The sequence below is a fragment of the Amblyomma maculatum genome, chromosome 10, assembly GCF_055883805.1.
Source record: "Amblyomma maculatum isolate TAMU_Amacu chromosome 10, ASM5588380v1, whole genome shotgun sequence".
NCBI classification, from domain to species: domain Eukaryota; kingdom Metazoa; phylum Arthropoda; class Arachnida; order Ixodida; family Ixodidae; genus Amblyomma; species Amblyomma maculatum.
In genome coordinates this window covers 98399292-98413565 of record NC_139353.1, presented here as the reverse complement: position 1 = coordinate 98413565, position 14274 = coordinate 98399292, and the positions used below count along the sequence as shown (strand labels likewise).

At 41.8% G+C, this 14274-nt stretch overlaps 1 long non-coding RNA gene across 1 annotated transcript; it reads right to left on the bottom strand.

Moving 5' to 3' along the window:
* Positions 1–1241: 1241 nt before the first annotated feature.
* Positions 1242–9836, bottom strand: LOC146177092 (uncharacterized). The gene is made up of 4 exons (XR_014701259.1): positions 9549–9836; positions 8595–8654; positions 7179–7388; positions 1242–1922 (listed from the first exon to the last, which is right to left on the bottom strand). It is a non-coding gene; the product is annotated as an uncharacterized LOC146177092 (long non-coding RNA).
* Positions 9837–14274: the final 4438 nt, after the last annotated feature.

Sequence of the window (14274 nt, the reverse complement as noted above, 5' to 3'; positions counted from 1 at the left end):
TGTCTTCCGCGGCCTCTCTGATGTTTATATTCGCGGTGCGAGCGATCAACTCGAGAAGTTCAATGTTGCCGTACTTAAGTAGGCGGCTGACTCCTCCCCGTGGGCGGAGAATTATTTTGTCAGTTACGTCGGGTACCTTGATCGATTGCCTTTCAACCGACTTTGCTGCCAATCTCTTTCCGGCGAGCTTGGACGCGGCTCGCTCTCTCCCTTGATCATCGGTGACGCTGCGTTCCTCGTTCTCAAGTGGCACCGCCTTTCCTCTTTTCTTAGCAATAAACCACTGGCCAGGTTCTTTCAGCTCCGCAGGGTCTATGCTCGTTCCCTCCACGGTTTCCATCATTTTTGCCGAGCTTCTAAACGGCCGGGGGTGCGTTTGTTTGCCTACACACTAAACAATTTCTCACCCTTAAGGGTGAAAATTGGCTTGTCCCCAGACGCTCACCCTTTCTTACCTAAAGGGTGCAACAAGTAGGGTGCAAAAAATAGGGTGAAGATACCGCACCCTTAAAAAGGGTGCCCAGCTTAAAATTTTAGAGGGTGCAATTGTTGCACCCTTCTCTAAGGGTGCACTTTTTCCTTTGCACCCTTACGAAATAGGTGGCAAAAGGGTGCACCGCATAGATTCGCCCTGAAGCAGTAGCCTTGGATTGATATGCGGCAGGAATTGTAAGCATAAATATAGAACTCTGTGGGCCCATATTCTTAGTTTGCATTGTTTTCGCTCTCAACAGGTTGGTACAAACACAGGACATCCTTGTCAATGCTGACTGGCAACCCAACAGACATCTTTGAAATGTTTTAACCATTGCAAGAGAAAGTGAAAATGACACTTCGGACAGGTCAAGGGTGCATGAAAACTCATATTCAAAAGTTTTCTTGCACTCGTGATCTGTCCGAAGTGTCATTTTCACTTTCCCCTGCACTGGTTAAAGCATTGCAGAGAAGTCTGCTCTGTTGCTAGTCAGCATTGACGAGGAGTTCCTGTGTTTGTATCAATAAGTTGAGGGCAAAAACAATGCAAATAAGAATATGGGGCCACAGAATCCTATATTTGTGCTTGCATTTCCTGCCACACATCAATCCCAGGCTTCTGCTTCAGGGCGAGTCTATGAAGAACATCCTATAAGCATCTGACAAAAATACTTTCCATGTTTAGGTAGATGTAATTTTGATGAGGCACAATGACATGTATACTGCTCAATTTCACGGTCTATCTGTACATGTCGTGGAGATGCTTGGCAACTGTTCAGACAAGCATGCTGAGCAAAAACATACCAAAAATAGGGCATGGAGATTCTTGAAACAATAATGGGAAAAAGTGTGTGCTGCAAAGTTACTCAGAGGCAGCTTTACAATCATATACAAGTGACACCTACAGTTTTGGTAGCAAAGTTTATTCACACTATCAGCAAGTTATTTGGCTGGTTTATAGCGTTGGACAACTCAAAATTCCTTGGAGGAATGTCTACAATTTATTAGTGTAGTATCACAACATAATGACATGTCCGAGCAAGAGCAAAATAGTGCATCACTTATTTAGTGCATGGCACCCTCTCCTACACAAATGGCTAAGAAATGTGTAGATATACAAAAAAGGCATGTATCATTATGACAAGACACCAGAACATACAACTCCTAGCAATGAAAATTGAGATACTTTAGGTGACTGTTCAAGAACTTGGTAGCCACCACTCTAGGTACAATGCATAATGAAAGGAGAGGCACCTAGAACATGTGTTGAATAGCTTGCAGTCATACTGAATGTTGAAGACCATGTTGGCGGACAGAACCGCTGCCAGTCACTCCACCCACTTGTCGCAGAGAACAGCTTTTCATGGTCCACCTGGATGCGCAGCAGGTCGACATCTTCAATATTTTCCCCAGAGTCAATGCTGACAAGAGTAGCTGGTACACGAGTCCTGCAGTGGCAATAAATTATTGCATCAGTGCCGATTGCTGAAGAGGTATTCTTGCAAAAAAAGTTGAAAGTGCACAGGAAGACACACTTGAGTAAAGACGACACACGCTGTCCCGTGTGTCCTGTGTCGTCTTCACTTGGGTTGTGTCTTCCTGTGCGCTTTTACCTTTCGTCAAGTTGCAATGCATCATCTAGCCCATCTTCAAGATTTGTTAAAGTATTCCTTCAAACCCACTTCTTTTATAGCTACTCAAATGCTACAAATTATCTCCCTATAATACAAAGAATGTTCTATGCACACAAAAGTTGCTTAAGCCAAATGTAAATTTGTGGGCAAAGGCCGGTAAACCTACAATGTCTAAATTGGCAGCTTTCGTTTTTTGTAATTATTCCAAATTTACTCATGTCAATATGTTTGTAATTCAATTAAACACTGATGAAAATACATGACACAATTTCTTTGCCAACTGTAATCTGCAAGTTATTTAGAGATGTCATTAAAAATTCGTTATGAAACAGAAAAAAAATGGCACGAGTGCAGGTGGAATGCTGACAATAGGTATGCGCGTGAAAACCGCACATTTTAAAACTTAGCCTTTAGTTGAAAGCAGCATTTGTTTTTTTTTTCATGTTGTATGATTGAAAAACTGCTCTACCTGCAGATACAATGTGCCACCTGCTCTTGCTCACAGTTCTAGGGTTCTTTGATGCTTCTGTTGCTCTTTACCGTCATAGCTCTAAAGGAATTATTTTCTTCTGCACAATACATTTTTAAATGCTACATGGTAAAGCTTATAACAAATCCTGAAGACAGTAAGCTACGGAATCAAAATGACATTCAGCAGCTCACCATAATATGTTTTTAGGCCTTTAGATCACCTTTTATATATGGTTTTACTTTGCATATAGATTGACAGGACTACTATTAGTCTTTCAGAATATAGACTCCCTTTTGGGCGGTAGAGGACCATAGAACTGTGGCCATTACCTGCACATAAACATACTACTTGTTATAAAATGATCCAGGATAGAACAAGAGCAAGGTGACTACATAGCATGAAAGAGAATTGAAGGGTAGCAGAAAAGCTTCAGTTTGCAAGCCAAGCCAAAAGTTTAAAAAGGCGCTTGTCTATTTGGACACCATGAGCATCACTGGCAGGGAAGAAAGAACCTTTTACTTCCCAAGAAGAAAACTGAGAAAGGAAGGGAGGGGAGAGAAAGAGGGGCAGAGCGAGAAGTAAAATTATGTTTGTCTGGGTATTAACTTCTATGACTTTGGTCTGGGTGGTCTATCACCAAAAAAAAAACAAAATAAAAGGGTGGAAGTAGCAGGGAAAACTACAGTATGGGGTAGGAAAGTCAGCATCTAAAGCAGGTTCAATGCTGGCACATGTTTTTTGAAAGGAACAGGCAATACAGCTGCAGTTAAATAGTTGTTAAGAGCTATTTGGAAATGGTTAAGTACTAGCATAGGCTAAAAATGCCATGCAAAACATAAATGAAATGCTGAGGAGAAAGGACAACTGAAAAGATAAATTTGAGTAAGCCTTACCTGCCAAAAAAGGCATTATCAGACGAAAGATTCAAGGGGTAACCAAAGTCACCAATGATAAAGAGGAAGTGTTTAAAAGACACGTTGAGCTTATGCTAGTGGAGATACACTTGCTGTAAATAAATTGCACCATTCATGGTGCATGTGACTGCCTTGCCAACTACTTATGGTGTGAGGGGATTGTATTTAAGGGATTCAAACGTTCCTTTCGAGATATTTATTTTCCACTGGTCTAAATTCATGGATTAGAAATGGCTCCCTATAGTTGGTTTTTGTAGAATTAAAGCTTACTCGAGATAAATACCCTAATTTCATCAAAATTATGACCAATTTTATTTAAAGGCTATAGACTGCATTAAGGAAGGTTTTGCTTGTGCCTGCCCGACGACTATTTCATGTTATGCTCATTCATTGCCCTGTCTCTCCAATTTTTGTTTATCTAGACAGTAGGTAATGAATACTTCTTCCAATGCAAACTGAATCTGTTTACCCAAAGTTCTGTCTTTTTATATTTTTTCTTCTTGATAATGTTTGATAATTTTTCACTATTCACGTGCGACATATAATTCTTTTTTTTTATCACTACACTCCTGGACACCTAACGCTGGTATATAATTCGCCACCTCCGAAATGCTTTTCAAAAGTACTCTGCTGCTGCTGCTGTAGCCCAGCTCAGGGAAAGCTATTTAAAAGATAACATTCTCTTAACCCTTAGCTCTATTCTCCTTCCCTCCTCTGCTTTCTTCTTGTAAAACAAAAGCATATGCAAGCTCCACATCTGATGACCACACTGCCAAGATGAGGACAAGTACCTTTATTGAAATGCTGGCTTCTGGACTGAGGCTCACCCTCAACCCTTGCTTAGTATTCTTGGAAACAATGTGTACAGATAATGCAAAATACAAAGGATAATCATTATTTTATTGTATTTTAAGGTCCTCTAGTTGAAGAGAGGTAACTTTGAAGAGTGGCAGTAGTCTTACAGTTTAGATACTGCAGGCACCAAGAAAGAAAAGCCATATACACATTTAATACACTTGAAAAATACAAATAAAAGGAAATGAAAGGCAAACTTAGCATGTGCTCATGCTCCAAGTGAAATATAAGCTGCCGACTGAACTTAGAAGGGTCGCATTTAATGAGAGAGTGGTCCAATATAATGAATTCTTTTCATCAGTGATAACAGGAGAACTCCGTATGAGAGCTGCAATGATGCTCATAGGTGGCAGTAGAATTATGTCCCAAACAGAAGAAAAAAAATGGTTATAAAATACCTTTAAGCGAGAGATTTCTCTTCTATGTACTGTTGTGAGCAGAATTAAGATGATTTATTGATCTTATTTCTGTACTGTTTGCCAGGTATGAGTAAAAAAGTGGTAGTAGTAACTTTCTGAAAAGCGGGCAAGGTAACCTTATAAAGTGAAATAAATGTGGTTCCGGTTACAGAAATAAGCCTAATGCATAATGGCCTTAGCAGCCTATGTGCCATAATGTGCCAGCCTTAGCAGCCTATGTGCCATTTAAAAAAGCAATCTACAATATCTTATCGGTGTATTCAGATAAAAACTGTAATGGAGGTCCTATGACCATTTTTTGTTTTCAGTGAAATTGTTACATGTGGTGGGCAATCGTCTCTGCACAAATATGGGTTTAGTTTTGCAAGGTGTGGTGTAGTTTCTTTGGGAAAAAGTCGTATATCGCTGCAGGTGAAAAATGCAGTTTTGCTATTTAAAAATGTTGAAAGTTTGGAGACCTGCTGCTAGCGTACTAAAAGCTTGCCAGCTATTCTTTTTATCCACTAAATCTATGCAAATTTTACTTTTATGGGAGTTATTAAAAACATGTTTTGTTGTTGTAGTTGATGTAGTAAAAAATCCGGAACTTTGCTCCAGAGGCGCCACGCTACAAAAAATCCATTTTCAACCTTATATAGGGGCATGATGATCATATTTTTATGAAGCCTTTTTTCGTTTATAAATCCGATAATTTCCTTATTTTCAGGCAAAACAGGGAGCTCTAGACTGCCCTGCGTGTTCTTGCCAATGGATCAAATCTGCCCAACATTTGAAAACCGCGAAAATGCAAAACTTTGATTTCAACTTTTTTTAAATATCATCGATTTTTATGAAAATCCCTCTCAAGAATCCTCAGTACCTAATGAATATTACAGCTTGAAGAAGGGCTGCATTATATTGTTTAACATTATAAAAAAAGTTTAAAATTGAGCACTGGTTTTGAAGCTTGTTAATATTCAACCCTACATTCTGGCACAACTAAATAAAGTGCTGCCACTAAAACTCTTTCTGCACATTATCCTGGCCTAGTTCTCTATTTCTCAAAAAATTGGAAGTTCTAGACTTGCTTGTTCTTCCTCCGCATTATCTTGCAATTGCAAAAATTTGAAACTACAAAAAAAAACAAAAAAAAAACAGACAACTGTGACTTGAATTTCAAAAACTACAGCATCTTCTTTTTCATTGAACTCCCATAAAAACAATCCTTAGTACTTTATAAACATCTGGTACTAGAATGTGTTCCGCTATGTAAGCTAAAGGTATAAAAATAAATATAGAACTGAATGCATGTTGTCGCTGTAGAAATGCTTATGGCTTCCTCTTAAGAAGTAGGAGTTAGAAGTTCAATTCATTATTTGCTGAATTTAGTTTCATTCTAACATATGCAAAATCCAAAGCCTTCTCAATGCTTATAAAGTCACTTTTCTGCTTGTTGGCAGTGTTGATTGCTTGAAATGAATTAAATTCGCTATTGCTTAAAATTTCATGGCAGAACGCCAGAACGGTTTAACTTGGTTTAACTTTTTTTCTATATCATATTTTATTTGATGAGCTCCCAGTTTTGCATGAAATTAAGGAAATAAGCAAAGAATCTGAATAATAAACAGAAAAAGATTTTAATTTTAACGACATAATACATCAAGCCCATATATAAGTTTGAAAATTGACTTTCTTGTGGCGTGCTGTTTCTGGAGTAATGTTTGCGATCTTTTACTAACTCAAGTGCAACAGAAAAGCAGGTTTTTATCATTCTCATAGAGGTAAAGGTTGCATAGATTCAGTGGGTAAAAAGGGATGGATGACAAAATTTCTGTACAATAGCAGCAGGTCTCCAAAGTTGCAACTTTCTGAAAGGGCAAAAATGGCATTTCCCACAAGTAGTGATGTACAATTTCTTTTTCCAGAGAAAACTACACCATATCATGCAAAATTAAGGTTCATTTTTTTGTATCGAGACATTTGCCCACCACATATAAAGATTTCATTGAAGACAAAAAATGGCCATGGGACCTTGATTACCGTCCTTATCTGAACACACCCTTATCCTCGTCATATGTGCAGATTTCCTATGCTTCTCATCAGTGTGCAGAATGAAACAGGTATTCAATTTGCCCAGCCTTTTTTATTGCGCCAGCACAAAATGGCCAACAGCCAAATGTACCTTCAATTATTCATAGAGCAGGAAATACGAGTGAGTTAAGCGAGAATTTTGTATTCTGTAAGTTCCAACTACAATAAAGCTTTTCAGATAAATTGTACGGAATGCAGGCAGGCTACTATGTGTTGTCTAGGGTTTAGTTCCTACTGTCCTGATAGGCCATGTAGGTGTATGCATTATGCTAATCAGCAAAAAATGTCAAAGGAGGTGATATACAAAAATTAAGAATTGTTTACCAGTCTCGTAACTAACCTGAGTTGAAAACGTGACTGCATGACTCCATTATCTCTAGTTGCAGGCGAGTGATGGCTTGAATAAATATACCAGAGCTCAGAGGGCGTGCAGCAGTGCAGTCGACAGGCAAGAAATGGTCTGAAGCTGGATCCACAGAATGCACTGCAGCTTGAGCCACCTTGTCCTTGTCAGTGATGAGTGGTGACATAGAAGAGGGTTCCAAAGTAGCTGCAGGTAAAGTAGACAAGCCTGTATTAAAGAAGACTGATCAGCAGTAATAATGGCATTGGCATGCCCTAAAATGCAATCAGATTTGGCAAAAAAGTATTTTGAAAAATGTAAAAGTAAGTTACATATTCAGTTATATAACCACTGACAGAAATATACTCCACAAGAGTGCGGAAAGAAGCTGGAGCACATTATGCAAATTTTGATGCACCATTCTGCACAATATTGCTCCCTTTACTAAAATATTACAAGAGATAGCTTTTTGATTCCCAGAAAAAAAAATCAAAAACAGTATTAATCAGAAATTCTGCTAACTTTTAGCAGGCATTTTGCAGCTACATGAGTGCGAGTACAACACAGGCATTTCCAGAGTTCTAAAACATGCAGATCTTTGTATACTGGCCCACAGAACAAATGAAAAAAAAAAATCCTATTGAATAAATGGTGTTTAAGAAAGTTGTTTTTAAATATCTTGGCAGAAACTGTGGAAGGAAACCAATTGATGAGATGTCATCCATTAGGTTCAAAAACAATAATGACAGCATAAAATTCAAATGTGGAACCTTACTTTTGGCACCAAAAACAAAAAATGGAGATGTGAATATCGGACGGTATGAATGTGATCCAAAGGAAATTTAGCAAGGACCACTTATCAATAGGGATTAGTATATTTCCTTTGGGAATCCGGTGTGTACCAATTTTTGTAAAAAATCGTTCTTTATTGCAAGGCATACTATCACACGAAAGGAAGAAAAAAGAATGCGAGCCATAAAACCGAGGAGGTTAAGTTTTAAAAATTCAGGGACTGAACAAAAATAAAAAATGTAGAGAATATGCAATCTTTTTTTTTCTGCTTCTAGAGCGGTTTGTCAATTTTAATCTCATTTTGCTCACAAGACTCAGAAAGCAATGTTTTACTGACTACGAAATCCATAGCTTGTGTCGTGCAAGAACAGCTCCTGGAAGAGGCCAATTTGAAGCCATGACTGCGATCGATCGGCCTGTGCCGAAAGCAAGCACAATATGAAAACAAAAAGAAAATGCTGATTCAAAACCAAACGCAGAAACTGAAAACAAAGAAACTAGCTGGCCTGTATTGTAACAGGCAAATAGAACTGCTCCAAAAAGTAGATTTAAGGAAAAGAGCGAAGAAAGTGAACATTTGGTCAGAACAAAAAACATAGCAACACTGTCACAGCAACTTACTGCACGCTTTTTGGCCTAGAATCCAAGCTGTCAGCTTCTACTTGAATGCAGAAGCATCACCTGCAAATATCCGTTCATTGTATTGCCCACTACTGACAACACAAAATATAAAGGACTGTAGGAAGTAAGTGTAAAAACCATAAGAAAAGCATCACAACCCAGAAGCAAGACTTTATTCGCCAGGCAAGCGGATACAAGACCCTATCGATAAAATCAGCTCATATTGCGATTAAAAATGTAAATCCTGTTGGGGAAAAATAACATCGGTTGGGCATAGTAGCCACTCAAAATGGTGTTTTGTAAATTATGCGGTTTAATGTCCCGCAGAGGCAAATGGGATATGACCATACAGGATGGCTAAAGAATATTTTTAGACCTCAGTAAATCCGCTACACGCACTCACAAGGCACCATATCATGCGTTTCTCTATTTCACCTCTATTTAACCTGCTACCTAGGGATGATCAACGGAGCGGAAAAGCCGCGATGACGGATGGGAAAGTGGTTTTTGAGTTCCTACGTCCGCAAAGTGCTAGCGTTATCTCGAAAGTCAGCTAAACATTTTATGTACCAACACAGTGCGTTTCCTTTACTTTGCCCCATAACGAGAATTAGCACTAATAGAAACGAGTAGAACGAGGCCGAGACTGACAAATCAGCGCTCATCACCCAACTTCCATTCGTGAACCTGCTGCGTGTAAGGCAAGAAAGCCCAGCATGTGTATTTTTTTTTTTTAAGGCAGAAGTTTTATTTTCTAGCAGCAAATCTGCGAAAATAATCATCGCGACATCAAACTTCATGAGCGTTATTTTTGCAGCCAGCCGAAATCAAGCGCGGTCCGTTCCAGCCCGTTCTGTCACGTTCCCAAACAAACGACAAACAGTATAGCAATGCGGTAGGCCATTGTTACTGTTCCCGCACTGCCCGCCTCGGAATGTGATTGAGTATGCTTACCTTTACAGACGATTGCGTAAGCCGTCCAGAAAGCTGTTCGCCTTCGCACCACCGGTGCGGAATCAACAAGTGGGTTCAGTTGGTCACGCAGAAAAACATTTTCACGCATTCTTCCTTCAAGCTTCTCAAACTTGACACGATGAACCAACCAATACGCTTGAGCAAAGCAAAGAGCACGAACACTGAAAACTAGCCGGCACGATTAATGCCCGTTTGCCCGAAACATCACATCACAGGCGTACACAATTCTGCAACAATTATGCACGCGAAACGCAGCACATTTCACGACCGACGACTCGCAATCGATGCTGCAGATTAACGGTCGCCGAAAAGTGGTCAAGTCCGCAGCGTGGAAGCCGCCATGTTGGCGAGAGGAAGGTAGCTACCGACGGCCGCCTGGCGGTGAAAGGGTGAATGCATAGAGTATAGTTCGTTTCTGTTTCGGTTTCGTTAGAAAAATGAAGCTTGAGTGTTTTCTGTTTTGTAGTGTTATTTCTAGTGCCTTATTTTGGCATAAAGGCATATTGACGGCAGCAGAAATCGGAGCAATACCCAGGAAATTGCCAGTTGGGGGCAATGTGAAATAACAACCTGTTGCTTGCTTTGCGTTGAGTTTGAAAAGTGCACGTGCCAGTTCAGATGACATCATTAACACGATTCTCATTTTCCGGTGGTGGATCAGCGAAGCCGAACAAAGTGCACATGAAATTTTGTTGTAGAAAATCAGTAGCTTCGAAAACGAGGCAACTGACTAAAATATATAATCGGCAGCACAGCAAATGAAGCAGCAGAATTGGAACCCGAGTAGGAAGTCCGTTGTCTATTGTGCACAGAAGTGTCTCGCTGTGCGTGCAGATAATACGGTGCTGAACAAAGCTGCCTGGTAGATGTGCCGACAAAGATCAGACGACGCAGATAACTTTCTCTTTTTCTCCTTTCTAATTAGTGCTGCGCGTCGTTTCCTACGCATTTTAAAGGTGTATAGACACTTCATTTTTGAATTCGTGTTTTATAATTTGTAATAATGCGCAAGACATTACTGTATATGAATCGTCTTATGATATTCGCTTACGCTCGCTGTATAATTTATAATCAAATTTATTTTATCAACAGTTTTGGTTTCGCTTTCAACAGTCGATTGATTGATTGATTAAAACTTTAATTTCCATCGATTTAGGAGGCCCCCTACTCCCCGCTCCTGGCACGCAGGCCTGAGGAACGGAGGCTGGAACCTCCGCGACTAAGGACTAAGGCGTCGAGCTATGGCTATGACGTCACAGTCAAGTCTAGGTCACGTGAGGCATGAATAAAACAGCGATAAAATCGCTCCAGTGTTGTTTTAATTCAGCAGAAAACTAAAGCCGTCTTTCTTGGAGGACAAGAATAACAAAAGATGAAGCGTCTGCAATTATATTGCTGTTTTTTCAAGCCGAGCGTCACGTGGATTTGATTGTGATATCACAGCTATCTCTCAGCCGCTGAAACCAAAACTAGCAAGCAACGCAAAAAAAAAAAGAAATACTGAGTGGCCGTAGGCAAAAGCCGATTGGTAATCCATATATAGGAATGTCTTGCGCACATTAACAAAAAGAAAAATGCCAACAACATTTAGTGTCTATTGTCCTTTAAAAGTGCTTTATTCGATGTGGTGTAAGGAAATCAAATGCAGCCTTTTTAAAACAGCTATGCAGTACGTAATTCGAAGAGGTGCCGTACTAAGGTGCAAAGGCTGCAAGCTCTTCACGTGTATACGCAGTCAATGTGTTGATGAAATGTAGGCATTCTCGGCGGCGACCGTGTGTTACCGAGAATATCGCAGAATGCCCATACTCAGTTGAATCTTTGCAATATAAAACCATGTTTGGAAGTGGGGGCTCGGTGCTCACATTCGCTTGACAGCTTCAAGAAAAAACGCGCAAACACGTAATTATACAGAATTTTCAATCAGCTGACTTAGTTTTAATGGTACCTTCACCCATTATGTCGCCTCACCCTCCAAGATTTGGTTCATTCATTGTTCATTGTCATCCAACTCTAACAACCCAAAAATCCCAAATTTTCTTGCATGAACCCAACGTCCCTCCAATATGACTTAGTACTTCTATTCTCCCAAACAAATTTCCCACACTGCCATCAATTTAAAATCATTACAATTTTTCATGCACTCTCTAAACCAGTACTGATTGTATTTTGCTGATGCAAAGGTCATGTGAGTGATATGTGCATGCTAACTGCAATACATTTGAAAAAAAAAGAAATCTAACTAATCAACTTTCCTGACAGATTATATATCGTACACAAACGTTCAATATTTTCTGTGGTTATCTTTCGCTCAATTCCACTTTATTTTTTCGTGATACATATTAACAACGACGCTTTGTGACGTGACACCATTCGAATATATACTGTACTTTCAGCACTCATTTGTTGCCGCTCCCTTTCAGCGCCGTCGTTCGCACCCTTTTGGTTAATGCCCCTTTCTGCACCTTTAATTTAGGGTGCATCGGCCGAAATAAGGTGCAATTAGTAGCGCACCCTTTTTCTCACCCTTAAATGTGAGATAATGCCAAAAAGGGCGTTTCAAGTGTGCGCTATGGGGTGCAAATACGCGGCGCACCCTTTTTTCCACCCTTAAGGGTCAGAAATTGTTTAGTGTGTAGGCCTAACTAGGCCTAGTGTCCCCCGTGGCTGGCGAAGTTCTTCAAAGCCTCAAAAATGTGCGAAAGAATCGGCCCACCTTAGAGCCTTGATAATCCGCGGTGAGCGCTTCCTGAATAGAGTCGATTCCCACAAAATTTCTGAAATCCAGTGGCCGAAATAGAGCGCAAGCGTTCGTGGTCGATGAATCCCATCGACTGCACGTCCGCTCTCCAGCTTGGTCGGCGTGGAACTCACGCAGCTGAAAAGTAGCCTAACTACGTCATTCCAGTGCCTTCTGCAATTAAGACAAAGTGTCTCGCCTTACTTTATCAAACAGGGTTAATGTCTACCAAAATGCGGTGAGGAACAGCCACCTATAATCCACGTTCAATTCGCCATGATCTTTACGTGGTCGCCTCAATAGGTTTTAAACGTGGCGCCCAAATTTTGCATTCTATAGCAAAGGCGGATCATACGTTAGGTAATGAAACGTGATTATAACATCACCTTATGATGTTCTGCATGGCGTATTTTCGGCAACGCAACCACAGCCAATCAGATTCCAGGAAGTGGCTATTGCGAGTAAGCAGTTGGCTTCATCTTGCGCCTAAACAAGCAAAAGGGCTTTTCTATCTGCCATATTCACCTTCGTCCTGCCTCCATCCTTACTTATATTTACTATTCAGGCATCATAAGTGGACAAGCTAAAAAGCCGGTTTCAAGATGACGTCATAATTGTAGCGATAGCTACATTGGCCGCAGTCTCGCATTTCGCCATGCCTATCCGGCGCCTGTCCGTGCCTATCCTAAGAGCGAAGAAAGCAGAAGAGGAAGAAGTGGGAGGCGGTAGCTCGCAGTTGATACGGCCGAGCAACAACAGCCCTGTGTGGTAGAAAACATTTATATAGGACAAATACAGGAGGTTATGCGTGAGCTGACCCTGAAGGGGCCAACCCTCACAAACACTAGGTGGAGGTCCCTAGTTCGGGACCCCAGTGGCGTCTGCCGCCGCTCGGGCTCGCCCGACTAAGGCCCGTTGGGCCTTCAGGTCGGAGCAGCCGAGCAGGGTCGCCTCCCAGTCCTCCCGGGTTGGGTTGGGGTGAGGGGGGATAGCCGGATTTCAGGGGCAGGCCCACACCATGTGGTAGATGTCCGAAGACGCCACCCCACAGTGCGGGCAGCTGCCAGAGAAAGCAGGGTCGAAGTGTTTTAGAGCTGCCGGGCACAGCAGTGTGTTTGTACAGAGGCGGAGTAAGAGGCGCTCATCCGCCTTTGAAAGGCCTTTACATGGGCGGGGGTAAAGGCTGTGGCTAGATTGGTAGTAATTTACGATATCTTTGAATGTTTAAGCCGGATTAGGATCAGCGTCCTGGTCGGAGGGAGAGGAGGAGGAAGCTTCCCGGATAGAGAGCGCGCGGGCGGCGGCGTCGGCAGCCTCGTTTCCAGCCAGCCCCTGATGAGCAGGAGCCCAAATAATATATCGGGTAGCGGGGTCCCCAATGTAGGAGCTATTTTGAAGTATTCGGTAGGCTAGATAAGGGGTCCAGCCCTGTTCGACATTCCGACAGGCCCCTCGCGAGTCGGAAATTATATATTTCGAGTCAGAGTGGGAAGCAGCCAATGCTATGGCGACCTCCTCCGCATGAGTTATGTTGCGGGCCCTGAAGCTAAGACCGTTGACTGTTTTCGCCTCGTGGACGACTGCGGCCGTGTACCATCCCCCGTGGTGCGGGCCAGAGGCGTCAACATAAAAAACGCCGGGTTTAGAACCATAATGGCGTGCCAGGGCTTCCGCCCGCGCCAGGCGTCTGCCATCATGGTCTTCGCGTGCCATTTTGGCGGGAAGAGGGCGTACGCGGAGGGCGCATCTCCACGGCGCTGGAATGCGTGCCCGTTCTTCTATAAGTGTCGTATGTTTTATGTGGAGCCGGGCAAGAAGGCGGTGGCCCGACTGCGTCTGCGACAAACGCGTATATTGATTTGTGGGGTGCGCTTCCCTCAATTCCCTGAAGGTGTTCACCATTCCCAGTGCCATGAGGCGCTGGTTTGAGGTAGTCACCGGAATATCGAGGGCCCGCTTATAGCT